Source organism: Heptranchias perlo, unplaced genomic scaffold (assembly GCF_035084215.1).
Source record: "Heptranchias perlo isolate sHepPer1 unplaced genomic scaffold, sHepPer1.hap1 HAP1_SCAFFOLD_43, whole genome shotgun sequence".
Taxonomy (NCBI): Eukaryota; Metazoa; Chordata; class Chondrichthyes; order Hexanchiformes; family Hexanchidae; genus Heptranchias; species Heptranchias perlo.
The window spans coordinates 9,393,103-9,410,598 of record NW_027139442.1 but is presented as its reverse complement, the minus strand read 5'-3'; the positions used below and the strand labels follow the sequence as shown (position 1 = coordinate 9,410,598).

The following is a 17,496-nucleotide window of genomic DNA, read 5'->3' as shown; positions in this document are numbered from 1 at the left end:
TTTACATATAAGGCGGGATCTATCTCTACATCCATTCGCTACATGTCTTAGAATTACATGAACTGTGCCTTGCAAAATAAAATGATTGAATCGACGAATTCTATTCTTTTAAGGACCACGGCGCCTCCTAGTGACGAAACTAACGAAACCCTGACATGTAAGTTCTATTTTGTATTCGTGCATCCGGTCTGCCTTTGACGTTCAGTATTTTCTTTTTCTTTTAACGAACAAAAATGAACAAGAAGTTATTAGCAGTAGCAGTTTGTAGACAACAGTTTGTACTATATTTAACAAATCTGCTATGAATCACATACAGAGTCAATCATTTCTGAAATATTTTGTTAACCTGACCAAGAAGCAATATAAACATTGATTTTATTTTTTCACCGTGGAGTGGAGATCGATTGTATCCCACAGTTGAAGGAAAATAGCGGGAAAGAGATAATTGGAGCCCGGCGCACAGGCATAATTCAATACCACTTTTAAAATCCGAAGCTATGTGCTTATTTGTATATAATAGGAAGTGTGCACATACATTGTTTAAAATTGTTGTAGATTTACAGTAAATTAGTAAAATATTTGGCAATTTCTGAGGCAATTAGAGTTGGGTAAAGTATCAGACGTTTTGCAAACAGGCTGCGAAGGTGGGAGATGTAAAAACGAGGTGCGACATTGTCGCCGCTGGTGGGCGCGTGTAATTGCAGGATGGCAAATTTGCAGAGGCAGCTTTTTATTGTAAAAATGAATGCACTATCGGAATTTATAATGGAAAAGGCGACGCAAAAGTGTGATAAAAAATAACAACCGGAAATATGTTTGGTAAACAGGAAGTGGTGCAGGTGTAAGATTTTTAATCTATTGCGAATTGAACTCACAGGAAGTGGGCACTCGGACACAAGGCGAAGTCCAGTCTGCAGGTCAAGTGCGGCTGGAGGGTTGTGTATTCCTGGACGAGGCTGTGTAGATGTAATTCAATCCCCATTTTCCTTTCATGTATACAATACTTCACTTTTTATTGCTATTTATTATTAGGTGTCGGTCCTGGCTCATTGGGTAACACTCATCCTTTCAGCATCAATTCCATCCCCATCCAAATTCATAAAACTATAAAGCATGGATGTATCCGCATTAATCGTCAAAAGTGGAAAGTGATAAGTTCATCAATCATTGCGACCATAGGGCAACTCAAGACTTGGCACACTAACGCTGTATTTGCGATAGTCCTAAAAAATAACAAGCCACACAGTGCAAATCGATTTCCAATTCCAAGAGAAACCTTGGGAATCACATTCATTTCCTGGTGAAAGAGAGGAAATGGGAACGGAAACCAGCATAGGAAGTCCATTCGCTTCCCAGTGGACAGCCGGAGACCCGTTGGTACTCCCCACTCTTAGCTGTGGAGATGGTCCCATTCATATGCTGATTTAATTACATTTCATTTGAAGAGAGTAACCATAGAAAGAAACATTTTTAGTAAATGTTTCAAGTATTTACACATCAATGCATTCTTTGCTTTGTTTTGTTTTATTTAGACGCTGTCCTTAATCTACAAACGAAGCCGAGGAAAGTCGGAGTAAGTTACAAATAAACTGAGGGTTTATTTCTTAACTTTGATGTTATCATTTATCTCGCTCATTCATGCTCTTGCAAAGTTGATTCCAAATATTTGACCGTATTCTCTGAGTATCTTTGTTCTTTGTTTATCATCACAGTCGTCTTGTCTCATCCGTTAATATTCATGAGACTAAATACATTTGCAATCACATTTCAATATGTCCTAAAAGGGCTACAGAAAGGTTGTCAATATTGAGAAATAAACGAATCTTTTTTAAAGTTTTGTTTGAAAGGATCCTCATTAGAATACGAATCGTTCAGGGGTGAGATGATCTTTGCTCCCCCTATAGGAAATGAAGGGCGAAAGCAGGGGTGAGCAGATGGAGGCCTTGAAGATGATGATCGAGTAGCCAGGGAGTTAATGTTTTCACTTGTGGGGGAGCCTAAAACTAGAGGTCATAAATAGAAGATAGTCACTAATGAATCCAATAGGTAATTTAGGAGAAACTTCTTTGCACATGGTGAAGTGTGGAACATGCGACCACAGGAATAGTTGAGGCAAATAGCATAGATGCATTTAAAGGGAAGCTAGATGGGCACACGAGGAAGAAAGGACTAGAAGGATATCCTGATAGGATTAGATGAAGTAGGGAGGGAGGAAGCTGGTGTGCAGCATAAACGCCTTCATAGACCAGTTGGGCCCAAAGGCCTGTTTCTCAGCTGTAGACTCGATGTAACCGTTAGCAGACAGTCAAAATCCTTTAGAGTGGCTCAACATTTCAGCTTAATGACCGCTCACTCAAACAACGCCGCTTTTAGCATTTTGCCGCATTTTGCCGACATTCATCTGCTGATATAATTTCTCTGAACTGTTAACAGATTTGAAGCCGAACAATTGAACTTCTGACCAACTGCACCTTTCATTTCAGGGTCAGCGAAACATCGTCCGAACCTTCGGTGAGGAATCCACCACCTACGCAATGGTGAAGCGGTAGAAAATTTGCAGCTCTCTCGGGCACAAGGCGTGCCACCCTCAACAAGAGGTCCAGGGACGAGCATTGTCATGGTCGTTAGCATTTGACCCATTTCGATATGATCCAGAGTTGGTATTTGCTTATAGCCAGACAGAGAAATGTAATCAATTGGAGATGTCCTACCTGCCTCCTGGTACTTAGTTTACTTCAAGTTTCATTTGAACGATATTTTTGGAATATGGGATATAGGAATAGGCCATTCAGCCCTTCGAGCCTGCTCCATTATTCAATTAGATTATGGCTGATCTGTACCTCGATTACCCGTCTTTGCTCCATATCCCTTGATACCCTTATCGAACAAAAACCTTTTGGGTGAGCGAGTTCCAGATTTCCACTACCCTTTGTGTGAAAAAGTGCGTCCTGATTTTGCTCCTTAATGGCCTGGCTCTCATTTTAAGTTGATGTCCCCTTATCTTAATTCCCTCACCAGAGGCAATAGTTTCTCCGTATCTACCCAATCAAATCCTTAAGCGTTTTAAACATCTCGATTAGATCACCTCGTAACCTGCTAATCTCAAAGGAATACAAGCCGAGTTTATGTAATCTGTCCTCATAATTTAGCCTATTCGCCCCGGCTTCATCCTGGTGAATCTGTGATGCATTCCCTCCAAGGTCAATACATCCTTCCTCAGGCATGGTGCAGAAAAGAGATGGCAGTTTTGCAGATGTGGTCTGACCAAGGCTCTGTATAACTGAACCATAACATCCTGACCTTTGCAATTCCGTCCCTTCAGATAATTGCGACTGAATCGCTGTTTCTACGTAGCCCGACCACAAATAGTAAACTTGGTCCCAAGTCCATGAATGTTACTGGTCAATTAATCACATTATAGAGGGATGCACAATTTCGCGAAGCTTTCGGCTCCCATCATCCTATAGGAGGCTAAAATAGACGTTTTTTTTGTAACCCAGCACTTTAAAGAAGGGATCTCACCATGAGGAACGTAAAATAGGTTCGGAACATACATGAGCATCTTTGCTCCGTCATTTACTGCTATTTTATTTCCCAAAGAAAGTGAAATCTACGCAGAATAAATTGGTGTTAAACTGAGTAGATTGATGCCTTTACCGACTGAGCGTTGACTTTAACCTGAGTGGATCAACGAAAGGAAAATTTGGCGCGACTGCTTTTCCTTCCATTGGAATTAATGGTGACCTATTCTGTTCAAGCAGTGAGATTCCCCGCCCCCGCGCCAGATTTTCTTCTCTGTGTTCCCCTCGGGCGATGCTTAACGACCAGAGAATAAAGATGAAAATCAATTGCAGTATCACAGTGGGATCTCCATTATCTTTGTGGTAGGGGGTTCATTGTTGCCGTTAAGAGGTTTTTAAAAGCTTCATAAAGTCGTTTGTGTTTGGTTGTACAGTAATAGTAAGCTTTCAGTTTCTGAATAATTGCATTAGTTTCACTGAAGTCTATTGACACAGTACATGTGTTTGTGTAGCTACTGCGGGCCTTTTGTGATTCGATAGTTCAATAAACAAAAAAGCTCCGCATCCTAGGAGAAAGAAAATGACTTACATTATATTTAACTGTTGACTCTCTTATATCATCATCTCCTTGTCCTTCGTTTACAAACAAGACAAGTCTCTCCTAAACTCTACTAAGCCTTTGTGACCCCAGTTCCCCCATGTGCGCACTCGCGTGAGCGCAATGGCTGTCACTCCGCCCCCAAGCCCATTATTTCCAACTCTTTTTGTTCTCGAACCCTTCACTCCATCTTCTCCCCTTCCTGTCATTCAGTCATGCCACCTTTCATTTCTCCCATCTCGTGTTCTTCCTCCCACCCCACAGTCCCTACGCCAGCCCATCACTTCCCCTCTGCCATCCGACTGCCGCCATCCCAAGGCTTCAATTCCCTCTTAGATAAGCTCACACTTACTGTCTTTGCCTCACTACCTCCTCAGGAGCAGAACTGCCTCATCCTCCTCTCTAGCTAACCTTCCCTCCCAGTGCATCCACTGGGGTTATAATCTTGCCAAACACCTTCCTGCTCGATCACATCAGACACACCCCCACTGCTCATTTAGACACTGTCAGTGGATCATCAATCACCGCCCCTCTCCGACTTTCCCCTCCGGAATGGCCGTTCACTCACCAACCACGACCTCCGCATCCAGGACCTGATTGTGGGCGATTGCATTGGCATCATGGCTTTGACTGAAATTTGGCTCCAAGGTGGCGACATCTTGCCCCTTACTGAAGCCTCCCCAACTAACCATGATTTCCTCCACCTGCCCGGTACAATCCGCCGGGATGTCGGTGTACCCCTCATTATCAAATCACACCTTGGGCTCCCCCCTACTCCTCTAGTAAAATCATAGAATCATAGAAAGGTTACAGCACGGAAGGAGGCCATTCAGCCTATCGAGTCTGCGCCGGCTCCATGCAAGAGCAATCCAGCTAGTCCCACTCCCCCGCCCTTTCCCTGTACTTTCCCAAGTACATTGTCCTCTTTCAAGCATCTCACCCTATTCCATCTTTTTCACCTATCCTTTAAAATCCTTGTTTTCTTACGCTCCTAAAACCGATCCGGATTTCCTCCACGAGTTTTTGTCGTTTCTTTCCTCTCTCAAGATCAGCATTGCGCGACTCCTCGTCCGCGGTGATTCCAATTATCACCTCAAATCACTTTGCCCCTCTCTCCTCTGATTTCACTGGCTTTGCTGCCATTATACACGCCATAAACCTCTCCCTCCATATTAACGCTCCTACCCATATTGTCGAACGTTCGATCCACATCTTCACTCCCATGGTCTAAATCACAGATTAGTTAATCACCGACCTTTCCCTTATATCCCGCACCACCAACACCCTCATACCCCCTACCAACCCCATTGTTTTCCATATCCGCCGATAAGGTGAGAAACTCTGTGCAATTCATTTTCAACTGCCTGGTCTAGCTCCTGCCTGCCTTCCTTTCCATTCACTAAAATGCTTCTGTTGCTCTCAATCTCCCAACCATCCTCCCACCGACAACTTTGATTCCCTTCACCCCAGTGAAACCTATACTCTCACCAACCCTGTTATGGCCCCATCTTCACTCCCTCAAGACCAAAGTGCACAGCCCTTGATCGTATCTGGTGCACAACTGGCTGGACCAAATCAAGCACTGTTAGGCACTGTTAGGCAGAACTCTCCTCTGCAAAAACTAAGATGACTCTGGAGAGCCAATTTATATTCCGTGGCTTCTTTTGTCCACTACCAATCGTCTGCTTAAACACTTATGCCCTATACCCACCACCCACCTTCACCACACCTTCAAAAAAGAGTGAGGAACTCATGGAATTCTTTGTCACTAAGATTGAGACCATCCGTTCAGATGCCTCTGCCGTATTCCCCGTTCCCCTTTCCCACTAAACCAAGTTTTCTCCAAGACTCCTCCTGCCCGAGCCCTGATGCCACACCCTTCTCTACTTTCTTCTCCTACACTCTCTACGAGCTTATCTTGTATATGGTTCCCAACACCTGCTTCCATTAAACTTGTGACCACCCAAATTCCCTTGCTCCCCACATTCTAGCTGACAGTGTAAATGGTTCCCTCTCCTCATGTACTGCAAAATCCAGTCTCCACCATTCCCACCACCTCATTTCCAATTTTTCTACCCTCTTAAAAGTCCTAGTATATGCTGTCACCAAACATATCCCCGCCCATCTTTCCAGCAATTCCATATTTGAATCCATGGTATTAGATTTCCACACATGCCACAGTCCTGCAGTTGGGCTGTGCTTTAACCATCGTTCCTGTTTCAGGTCGCCGTTCTTCGAACGCTCCCGTTATCAGTCACGTGGCTGTCGGTTGGGCGGGACGAGAAATGTTCAGGCACATTGCAGCAGTGGCAGGCAAGACATATTTCGAGCCCTTGAGCTTTAGAGGAGGGTCACGTGTTGCAGAGAGCATTGAGTCTCATTTCACGAAAACTCCTCGAGGAGCTGCGGTTGGGAGCGGTTGAATTATAACCTGTGCCGAGCGTTAGGTTTTTCTCGAGGTAAAGAAACTCTTGCCTGTCCTTGTGTGTAAAGGTGAGGCGAGTCCAAAAGGAGCTTTTCATAAATATAAGGAGATGGGGGTTTGAACCCGGGCTTCATACATGAAAAGCAAACGTTCTACCACTGAGCTACATCCTCATGGTTATGCTACCTTGGTGTCAGATGTAAACAAATGGGCTTTCCGCTTTGTCTCTCCCAGACAACCAGCTGCCCAGCGGTCCCGAGTGTTCACAATAATTTTTAACCTTGGCTTCAGATCACAGGGTTTCTGCTCCTCTTTACTTTGAACTTGCCCAACAAAAAATCCTGCGGCATAAAACAATTACTAAGAAATCCCATCTCTGAATTACAGGGAAGAATTGCAGGGCGTCAAACGAGCTGTAACTGCTCGCTCGACATTGTGAGGGATTTCTTTGCCCAGCTCGGCCGGAATGAATCCCATTTGATTCTCTCCACTGATGTTACATCCTCAGGCCTCCGGACGCTGCACCAGTGCGCGGCATCTCCTGTCTTTACTCTGTCAGCTGCCTGAGGCATTAGTGGAACCGAACAATTTATGTCCACAACGACCAAACAAATGGAAGGGCGATCCTCAAATCTTCCAATTCAGACCTTCCGCCGACTGCAGAAACTGTGCAAAGAGCGCCCACCAGCGACAGCTGCAGGAATCTTCACCTGCGAAATGCAGAAACTGCTCCGCTCACTCCAAGCCGTCTTGTGCCCATTCAAGTTGAGCAGTCAAACCAAATTGGTCAGATATATAACTGAAGCTGCTTTGACCAATTCCATTCGGATACAAAACACTCTCATTGCTCTTTGTTGGCCTCCATGTTCTCGATCTCCAATGCTCGGCCGGAGCAGCAGGAATTTCCACTGCAGCAGCAATTATTGATTTAAATTGTAAAGGAACGTTTATATTTAGGTCCCAAAATAACAGGAGAGCTCCAGAAAGTGGGGAAGCAAAACCAATATAATTTGGCCGACTTTTGGTCCCCAGAAGATGAAAACATAATGAAAGGACATTGCAGGAGGACACGGTACCTTAGTGGTCGGAATGGGCCCAAAAGAACAGGAGGCACCCACCACTGGGATTTGAACCCAGCGTTTTGCTTTTTACTAGACATGTGCTTGGACCAGGTAATCCACGGGGTCGCGTTGTCTTTGATGACGCCACGATGCAATGAAAAATTAGATGTGGGTCTTGAACCATTTTCTGCATGAAACTACTGTCTACGCCGCAGCCTGGGTGTTTCGGTGGCGAGTTCGCTCAGTCATATTGCGGTTCCAATCATGCCAAGATCAACAATTATAATCCAGTGTTGATACTGGACACTCGGTAAAGGACCAGATCAACGTGTTCTTCAAATAACTCTTCTCCTGGTTCCTTGGGCTGTGCTTTAACCATCCTTCCTGATTCAGTTCGCCGTTTTCGAACGCTGCCGTTATCATTACCGTTGCCGAGGGCTAGGCGGGACGACAAATGATCAGACTCAGAGGCCTGCAAGAATATTTCGAATCATTGAGCTTTAGAGGAGGGGCAACGTGATGCGCGGAGAGCATTGAATCTCATTCACTAAAGACGGAGCCAGGACATGACCCAGGTCCCAAGATCGATCGAGTGAAAAAACCATTAACAGCTGTTGTTAGTAGCCATTAAAATGGTACATGAGCTCTCCGATCGAATCATATCCTGTGTCGAGCGTTAGGTTTCGTTCTAGGTAAAGAAAGTTTCACCTCTCCTTCTGTGTAAAGGCATGGCGCATCCTGGAGGATTGTTTTTTCTTTATTCGTTCATGGGATGTGGGCATCGCTGGCGAGGCCAGCATTTATTGCTCATCCAGAATTGCCCTTATAGCAGGCGGTGGTGATTCGCCTTCTTGAATTGTTTCACAATTTTATCCAAACTTTCCGATTTGGAGATGCCCGGGATTGAATCCAGTGCTTGTACTCTAACCACTAAGCTGCATCCCCACTGCCATAGCAATCATACCTTACAACTAAACACATGTGTTCTCGCCATCGTCTCTGCCAGACAACCAGCTATCAAGTGATCCCACGTGCTCATAATGTTCAACCTCGGCTTGTATTCACAGGGTTTCTGCTCCTCTTTAATTTAAACTTTCCAATAAAAAGGCTGCGGCAAAAAATAAACAATCATTAAGGTTCAGTGACCAGGCTGAATTCTGATCTTATATTCAGCAATGGAGATGGAAGAATAACAGGGCATCAAACAGAAACAAGAGCTGCGATTGCTCGCTCGACATTGGATCGTCACCTATTCAAGTCAATCGGCAACTGCGATGAGCTGAACTGGCCGTGAGATGAAGTGCTACTCCGGGACAATTGAATGTTTGTGGAGCCTCAGATGTTGGATCTCGCTGACCCTCAGAAAAAACGATTCGACTTTCAGTGGACAATACTGGTGAAGAAATATTTGTAGGAGATTGAATCCAGGACCCTATATATGCAAACCATGCCCCCATAACACCATGCCAACAGCCCAAAATGCAGCCGATCACTAACCAAGCATGAAAGGACTGGGTGCTTTCCTCTCTTCATAATATCATAGTAAGTACAGAATAGTAGGGGGCCATTCGGCCCATCGTGCCCGTGCCGGCACTACGAACGAGCGATACAACGAGTCCCATTCCCCTGCTCTTGCCCCGTAGCTCTGTACATTGTTTCACTTCAAGTATTTATCCAATTCGCTTTTGGAAGTTGTTATTGTATCTGCTTTCACAATACTTTCGGGCAGTGAATTCCAGATCATTGCAACTCACTGCGTAAAGAAATGTTGCTGCATGTCACCTCTGGTTCTTTTGCCGATCACCTTAAGTCTGTGACCTTTGGTTACTGATCCTTCTGCCACTGGAATCAGTTTATCCTTATTTACTCTTTCAAAGCTGTTTATGATTTTGAACAACTCTATTAAATCTCACCTTAACCCTTTCTGTTCGATGGAGAACAACCCCAGCTTCTCTAGTCTCTCCACATAACTGCTGATCACTGGAACCATTCTAGTAAATCTCTTCAGGACCCTCTCCAAGACCTTGACATCCTTCCGAAATTGTGGTGCTCGGAATTGAACACAATACTCCAGCTGAAGCCTAACCAGTTGTTATAAAGGCTTAGCATAACTTCCTTGCTTTTGTACTCCATGCCTCCATTAATAAAGCCCAGGATCCATATGCTTTTTTTTAACAGAATTCGCAACTTGTAATGTCACCTTCAACGATTTGTGAATGTGCACCCCCAGGTCTCTCAGTTCCTGCACCCTCTTAAAAATTGCACCATTTAGTTTGTATTGCCTCTCCTCATTCTTCCTGCCAAAATGCATCACTTCACACTTCTCTGCATTGCATTTCATCTGCCATGTGTCTGTCCATTTCACCAGTCTGTCAACATCCTCCTGAAATTTGTTACTACCCTCCACGTTGTTTACTCCATTTCATAGTTTAGTGTCGTCTGCAAACTTTGAAATTACACCCTCTATACCAAAGTCCATGTCATTAATATTTATCTGAAAGAGCAATGGTCCTAATACTGACCCAGGGGGAACACCACTGTATACTTCGCTCCAGTCTGAAAAACAACCATTCACCACTACTCTCTGCTTTCTGTCCCTTGGCCAATTTTGTATCCACACTGCCACTGTCCTTTAATCCCATGGGCTTTAATTTTGCGAACAAGTCTATTATGTGGTACTTGATCGAATGCCTTTTGAAAGTCTACATATACAAAATCAATTGCACTGCCCTCATTAACCCTCTCCGTTACTTCATCAAAGAACTCAATCATGTTAGTCAAACACGATTTTCCTTCAACACATTCTGCTGACTTTCTTTTATTAGTCCATAATTTTCGAAGTGCCAATTTATTTTGTCCCGGATTAATGTGTCTGAAAGTTTCCCCACCGTCGACGTTAGGCTGACGGGCCTGTACTTGCCGGGTTTGTCCCTCTCTCCTTTTTTTAACAGGGGTGTAACATTCGCAATCCTCCAGTCCTCTGACTCCATCCCCATATCTAAGGAGGATTGGAAGATTGTGGCCCAAGCCTCTGCAATTGCCACCCTTACTTCCCTCAGTAACCAAGGATGTATCCGGTCAGGACTGATTAACTTTTGTTCTTTGAGTACTGTCAATCGTTTAAATACCTCCTCTTTATCTATTTTTATCAAATATCGCTACGACCTCCTCCTTTACTGCTACAATGACAGCATGCTCTTCTCTAGTGAAGACGGAATCGAAGTATTAATTTAGCATCTCAGCCATGCCCTCTACCTCCAAGATAAGTTTTCTTTTTTTTTGCCCTCAGTCTCTCCAACGCTTCCTTTCACTACCCTTTTACGATTTATATGTTTGCATAAGACTTTATGTCAGCCACTAATCAATTCCCAAATTCACTCCTTGCCCCTCTTATTGCCTTCTTTGGATCTCCTCTGTACTTTCTGTATTCAGTCTGGTTCCTTACTGTATTATGACATTTACATTCATCATAACCCTTCCTTTTCTGTTTCATTTTAATCTCTGTATCTTTAGTCATCCAGGAAGCTTTGGATGCCTTTTCGTTCCGCCTCCTCGGAATGTTTCCACTTTGTTCCTGAACCGACTCCTCCTTGAAGGCCTCCCATTGTTAAATTACTGTTTTGCCGATCAATCTTTGTTTCCAATCCACCCGGAATCCCTTTTTTAAATCATTGAAATTTGCCCTCCTCCAGTTAAGCATTTTCAAATTTGATTGTTCCTTGTCCTTTTCCACATCTATTCTAAACGGAATGATATTATGATCACTGTTCCCCAAATACTCCCCCAATGAAACATACTCCAACTGCCCATTTCATTCTACAGATCTAGCACTTTTGGGCTGGAAACATTCAGTTCCAGAAAGTTCCCTTGAGCATATTTCAGGAATTCCTCCCCCCTTTGCCCTTTACACTGTTACTGTCACAGTCTATTTTGCGATACTTGTAATCCCCCATTATCACTGCTCTTTAGTTCTTGCATCTTTCTGTAATTTGCCTGCAAATGTTTCCTATATCTCCTTCCCACCATTTGGTGGTCTAAAGTATACACCCAGTAGCGTAAATAGCGCCTCTACTATTACTTAATTCAAACCAAATAGATTTTGTCTTTCACCCCTCAATTACATCACACCTTTCCAGTCCTCTAATATTTCCTTTGTCAATACTGCCCCCCCCCAACCCCACTTCTTTCTTTCCTCCTCTATTTTTCCTGAATACCTTCTTGCCAGGAATATTATCCTCCCCTTCTTTGAAGCACGTCTCTGTTATTGCCACTAGATCATAGTCCCATGCGGCGACTTGAGCCTGCAGCGCACCAACTTTATTTACAACGCTACGTGTGTTTTTTTTATTTATTCGTTCATGGGATGTGGGCGTCGCTGGCGAGGACGGCATTTATTGCCCATCCCGAATTGCCCTTGAGAAGGTGGTGGTGAGCCGCCTTCTTGAACCACTGCAGTCCGTGTGGTGAAGGTTCCCCCACAGTGCTGTTAGGAAGGGAGTTCCAGGATTTCGACCCAGCGGCGATATATTTCCAAGTCGGGATGGTGTGTGACTTGGAGGGGAACGTGCAGGTGGTGTTGTTCCTATGTACCTGCTGCTTATGTCCTTCTAGGTGGTAGAGGTCGCGGGTATGGGAGGTGCTGTCGAAGAAGCCTTGGCGAGTTGCTGCAGTGTATCCTGTGGATGGTACACACTGCAGCCACTGTGGGCCGGTGGTGAAGGGAGTGAATGTTTAGGGTGGTGGATGGGGTGCCAATCAAGCGGGCTGCAACCACTAACATCTTCCTTTGTGCGAGGTATGACTCCAGCCACTGGAGAGTTTCCCCCATGATTCCCATTGACTTCAATTTTACTAGGGCTCCTTGGTGCCACACTCGGTCAAATGCTGCCTGGATGTCAAGTGTAGTCACTCTCACCTCACCTCTGGAACGCAGCTCTTTTGTCCATGTTTGGGCCAAGGCTGTAATGAGCTCTGGAGCCGAGTGGTCCTGGCTGGACCCAAACTGAGCATCGGTGAGCAGGTTATTGGTGAGTAAGTGCCGCTTGATAGCACTGTCGACGACACCTTCCATCACTTTGCTGAAGATTGAGAGTAGACTGATGGGACGGTAATTGACCGCATTGGATTTGTCCTGCTTTTTGTGGACAGGACATACCTCGGCAATTTTCCAATTGTGGGGTAGATGCCAGTGTTGCAGCTGTACTGGAACAGCTTGGCTAGAGGCGCAGCTAGTTCTGGAGCACAAGTCTTCAGCACTACAGCCGGGATGTCGTCGGGGCCCATAGCCTTTGCTGTATCCAGTGCACTCAGCCGTTTCTTGATATCACTTGGAGTGAATTGAATTGGCTGAAGACTGGCTTCTCTAATGGTGTGGATATCGGGAGGAGGCCGAGATGGATCATCTACTCGGCACTTCTGGCTGAAGACGGTTGCAAACGCTTCAGCCTTAGCTTTTGCACTCACGTGCTGGATTCTGCCATCATTGAGGATGGGGATGTTTGCAGAGCCTCCTCCTCCCGTTAGTTGTTTAACTGTCCACCACCATTCACGACTGGATATGGCAGGACTGCAGAGCTTTGATCTGATCAGTTGTTTGTGGAATTGCTTAGCTCTGTCTGTAGCATGTTGCTTCCACTGTTTAGCATGCATGTAGCCCTGAGTTGTAGCTTCACCAGGTTGGCACCTCATTTTTAGGTACGCCTGATGCTGCTCCTGGAATGCTCTTCCACACTCCTCCTTGAATCAGGGTTGATCCCCTGCTTGTTGGTAATGGTAGAGTGAGGAATATGCCGGGCCATGAGGTTACAGATTGTGCTGGAATACAATTCTGCTGCTGCTGTCGGCCCATAGTGCCTCATGGATGCCCAGTTTTGACCTGCTAGATCTGTTCTGAATTAATCCCATTTAGCATGGTGATATTGCCACACAACACGTTGGATAGTGTCCTCAGTGCGAACACGGGGCTTCGTCTCCACGAGGGCTGTGAGGTGGTCACTCCTTCCAATACTGTCATGGACAGATGCATTTGCGACAGGTAGATTGGTTCACTCACCACCTGCCGCAGGCTCAGTCTGGCAGCTATGTCCTTCAGGAATCGGCCAGCTCGGTCAGTAGTGGTGCTACCGAGCCACTCTTGGTGATGGACATTGAAGTCCCCCAACCAGAGTAAATTCTGTGCCCTTGCTGCCCTCAGTGCTTCCTTCAAGTGGTGCTCAACATGGAGGAGGACTGATTCATCAGGTGATGGACGACGGTACGTGATAATCAGCAGGAGGTTTCCTTGCCCATGTTTGACCTGATGCCATGAGATTTCATGGGGTCCAGAGTCAATGTTGAGGACTCCCAGTGCCACTCCCTGCTTGGATTCCAGTTGAAGGAGCTGTCCACGACCGAGTGTTGCCGAATGGCACACTCCAAGGTCCAGGAGTATGTTCTGAGGGACGCACTGATGTGAGGTGCTGCCTCCGTAAAGGTTCTTTGAGGAATGGCGACCATGTAAGGCCATTTCACTTTGTATGGTACAGATTGTATTAGAAGATATGTACTGTGTTTTGAATTGTAATAATGAGGTCTTAGTGCGCACGATCTGTATTGTATTGTTTTGAAGGGTAATTGTGACATTTTCATTGAAATGTGTATATCATTAAATTTCATGAAAGAAAGCATATTGTGGCACGAATAGACCAATCACTAAAAGTAGCGACGCAGATTTACAAAAAGGCGAGTCAAGCACTGAGGTTCAATTCTGGAGGGATAGAATTGATAAACAAAGAAGTTATGTTAAACTTGTGTGGAGCCTTGGTTCGGCCACACTTCGATTATTGTGCACAGTCTGGTCTCCATATTATAGAAAGTATAGACAGGAATTGGAGAGGGTGCAAAAAAGATTCACAAGGATGATACCAGAACTGAGGGGATATCCTTATCAGGAAAGGCCGAACAGGCTGGGACTCTTTTCTTTTGAAAAGAGAAGACTGAGGGGTGACCTGATCGAGGTCTTTAAGATAATAATAGAATTTGGTCGGTGGATGTAGAGAAAATGCTTCCACTTGGGAGGGAGTATAAAATTAGAGGGAATAAATATAAGACTGTCACTAATAAATCCAATATGGAATTCCGGCGAAACTTCTTTACCGAATGAGTGGTAAGAATGGGCAATGCGTTACCACAAGGAGTAGTTGAGGGAAATAACGGAGATGCATTTAAGGGGAAGCTAGATAAGCACAAGAGGCATAATAGAATATCCTATCCTGATAGCGTTAGATGTAGTAGGGAGGGAGGAGGCTTGTATGGAGCATACATGCTGGCATAAATAAGTTGGTCCGAATGGTCTGTTTCTGTGCTGTAGTTTCGAAGTAACTCGATGGAACTCAATGTACTATTTTGAGGGTGGTGGAAGAGCAGACGGACCTGGGGGCACATATTCACAAATCTTTGATGGTGGCAGGCAAGTTGATAAGGCGGTTAAACAAGCACATGAGATACATGGGTTTGTAAAGAGGGGCATTGAATACACAAATAGGGAAGTCATGTTAAATCTTTACAAAAGACTGGTTAGGCCTCAGCTGGAGTATTGTGTACAGCACTGGACACCACTCTTTACGAAGGATGTAAAGGCCTTGGAAAGGTTACAGAGGAGATTTACCAGTGTGATGCCAGGGCTGAGGGACTTCAGTTATGTGGAGGGATTGGAGAAGCTGGGCTTGTTCTCCTTAGTGCAGAGAAGGTTAAGGGGAGATCAAAGAGAGGTCATCAAAATAATGAGGCGTTTTTATGGAGCAAATATGGGTAACTGTTTACTCTGGCAATTGGATTGATAATCAGAGGTCATAGGTTTACAATAATTGGCAAAACAACTAGAGGGGAAATAAGCAGAACATTTTTCACACAGAGTGTTGTTAAGCACTGCCTGAAAGGATGGTGTCTCTTTTAGAGGCTGTCTTCGTGTCAACATTCATATTTTCATTGAGAAACTGCAGGAACAGAGTGAAACGGGTTTGCTTGTGTCCCTGGATTCAATGCACAATGTGGAGAAATCGCTAGAACGTATGAATGAATCGGTAGGAGTGAACATGGTCAATACAATTATATGAAAACTGTAAATGAAAACGCTCATTGTTGTTGGACCAGTCCTTTCTGAGCACAGCTTCTAACTTTATTCCTGAGAGAGGTCTCATTAAGACAAGTTACTGAACTTTGAGATGTATGTGATATATCCACGTCATCATTTACATCGGAGCCAAAGCTGCTGATGTAATGTGTTTGTTCAAGTGACTGTAACTAATAGCAATGATCAGGGGTATAACCGTGTCAGTGGAGATTTACCCTCTGTATAAATCAGGGATCGTTGTAATAAATCCACTCATTCTGCCTGCCGGAGCTGCGGTTTCCAGGCCAACAGAAGTCACTGCTCCTCAAAGAAATGGGATATTCAGTAATGTATCAGATAGAATGTATTTATTATCCTGTTCTTGCAGCCGTTGGAGTTCCAGGTAAGCCATTATCTCAACTGTTCACGGTGTAAATCCTTATTAAATCTGCTGCTGTACTTGATACTTTTTTTTCTCCCGTCATATATTACACAGTTGACTGTTCTGTCCTCAGTCTCTGCTCTTTTGGTCTTGGAGCAGCTGCATTATATGCTTTACGATTTTGTTTATCCAATTCTGGCATTGTTACTGGATTATTCTCTGTACTGAATGTATTGGAGTCAAGTGTCTGGGCTAAGAGCTGGTATCAGACCATCAGGAGCTGTTAACAGTTTCATGTTGTGGAACTAACCTGTCCTGGAATATTTTTTTCATAAACGTGTTTTCAGTGATTGATAATGAGACAGCTGACGGTCTCGGTGTTAGAAGGAGGCAGCGCAATGCCCTCCCTCCACATTAATATGGTTCAGTTTAACTGGGATTTCAATGTATTTATTGGATATCACTATTCTGAAAGATTGTTTCATTGTGTGTGTATCTGACGCCGCTTCAGATGTCTGCCTATTGAACTGAGTTTGCTGCTGATCCTTTTACACCTCATTCTCTGCTTCCCTGTCGATGAATTCACTGTAAAATGCAATATTTTGGGGTTGTGTTGTATCAGTTTGCACTTTATCTGATGGAATCATGAGCCCTTCTATTTATCTGTCGATCAAAAGGAGCAGCGGTGATGTTGGTGTTTTGTTAATTGAACAATGCCGCCATCTAACGCTGTACTTTGTAATTACAGGAGAAGGAATTTCAATTATTTTGAGGTGTGTCTGGAAGAGGCATTCGATTCTGATTATTCCATGCATTTTGGATGAAGTGAACAGTGTTGGCGAACAGGTGGAGACTTGGGTGATCTGTAGAAACATTAAACTGTTCACAGAGGCCTCACAACTTAACAAACTGACACTAAGAATAGGATCGTTGGAACACGGGGCTGGTGAAGAGAAAGCAGGATCAGAATGTTAGTATTTACTCGGATGTTAAAAGCGGCATTGTGAAAGAGATTAGAGAGAGTGCGAAGAGATAGAGAGGAGCGATAGAGAACGCGACCGAGAAGGAAAACGAAAGGGAGGGGGAGAAGGAACGTGAGAAAGGGAGAAAGAGAGGCATACAGAGAATGAGAGAGAGCGAGAGAGCAGCAGCGTTGTGAATAATTCATCGGAATGAACTGCTGAAACTTCCAGTGCAATAATGTAAAGGAAATGTGACTTGAAGGTGTTATTAGGATGTTGTCAGATTGTGAGAGTTTTATTGTGCTTGCTCCGGATGTGCTTGTCGCTATCAGGTCCTCAGTCTGTTTATGTGAATGTTCAATTTACTTGAATTTAATTGAAATGTATTTAAAGTGATTTCTTGATAGCATTGAATTATTAGGATACTGTATTCTAGAAGCGATGAGTCAGTTTAATTC

The 17,496-nt window shown here is 44.3% G+C and overlaps 1 protein-coding gene and 1 long non-coding RNA gene across 2 annotated transcripts in view; both read left to right on the top strand.

Annotated features, from left to right (window-relative positions):
• LOC137312581 (uncharacterized) overlaps positions 1-17,496 on the top strand; it is a 103,500-nt gene that overhangs the window by 69,691 nt on the left and 16,313 nt on the right. The gene's annotated exons all lie outside the window — the stretch shown is intronic.
• LOC137312441 (uncharacterized) lies at positions 112-2,679 on the top strand. Its single transcript, XR_010960738.1, has 3 exons — positions 112-157; positions 1,533-1,573; positions 2,484-2,679. It is a non-coding gene; the product is annotated as an uncharacterized lncRNA (long non-coding RNA).